We start from the raw sequence: 1,380 nt of genomic DNA, 5'->3' as shown, positions 1-1,380 counted from the left end.
TGATGCCATCCAACCATCTCATCCTCTGTCATTCCCTTCTTCTCCTGCCCTCAATCTTTCCCAGCATCAGGGTCTTTTCCAATGAGTCAGTTCTTCACATTAGGTGGCCAAAATATTGGAGTTTCAGCTTCAGCATCAGTCCTCACAATGAATATTCAGGGTTGATTTCCTCTAGGATTGATTGGTTTGATCTCCTTGCAGTCCAAGGGACTCTCAAGAGTCTTCTCCAACACCACAGTTTGAAAGCATCAATTCTTTGGTGCTCAGCCTTCTTTATGGTCCAACTATCACATTTATACATGACTACTGGAAAAAACATAGCTTTGATTACATGGATATTTGTCAGCAAAATAATGTCTTTGCTTCTTAATACACTGTCTAGGTTTGTCATAGCTTTCCTTCTAAGGAGCAAGTATCTTTTAATTTCATGGCCACAGTCACCATTTGCAGTAATTTTAGAGACCAAGAAAAAAAAATCTGTCACTACTTCTACTTTTTTCCCTTTTATTTGTCATGAAATGACAGGATCAGATGCCATGATCTTCATTTTTTTAATGCTGAGTTTTAATCCAGCTTTTTCACTCTCCTCTTTCACCTTCATCAAGAGGCCCTTTAGTTCCTCTTCACTTTATGCCATTAGAGTGGTATCATCTGCATATCTGAGGTTGTTGATATTTCTCTGGTCAGTCTTTATTCCAGTTTATGATTCCTCTGGCCTGGAATGTCTCATCATGTACACTGCATGTAGGTTAAATAAGCAGGGTGACAATATACAACCTTGCTATACTCCTTTCCCAATTTTGAACCAGTCCAGTGTTGCAAATGTGGTATCAGTCATGCGTATGATTAGAAGGCATGAGAAGTAAATTTGACAATGGATATGGAGATCTTCTTGGCAAAAGTGGATATAGTGCAAGGAAGTGAGAAATGGATGTGGGTTAATTTAGAAGAGTGGAAGAGGGCTTTTGTTGTCTATGATTCAGCCAAGGAATCAGAGACATCATGTCCTGGATGTTGACTGCAAGCTTGAAATCAGTCAGTGCTTAATTTATATAGCGTCTTATAGCTTACAAAGTACTTTAACCAACATTATTTCATTTGCTTTTTCAGAATTGCATGATATGAACAGAAGGAGTGTTAATAATCCTCACCTGGAAAATAAAGGATGTGAGGGGTAGAGAAGTTTGGGGTCACATTTTAATTTCCAGAGTAAAAAAGCGACAGGGCTAGAATCAGATGCTTAGCCATCCAACTCAGCATTCTCTCCCGCGCTGTGCGTACCCACCCTTTCAGGTTGCCACACTTTTCCCTAGATTCCCAGAGGAGGCTCTTTCCTTCTCAGTCAGGCCCTTTCTTTAGGAACCCATCAAAGCACTGCTC

This window comes from Bison bison, unplaced genomic scaffold, assembly GCF_000754665.1.
Source record: "Bison bison bison isolate TAMUID 2011002044 unplaced genomic scaffold, Bison_UMD1.0 scf7180017864376, whole genome shotgun sequence".
NCBI classification, from domain to species: domain Eukaryota; kingdom Metazoa; phylum Chordata; class Mammalia; order Artiodactyla; family Bovidae; genus Bison; species Bison bison.
The sequence above is the reverse complement of the archived record's forward strand: the minus strand, read 5'-3'. Positions refer to the sequence as shown.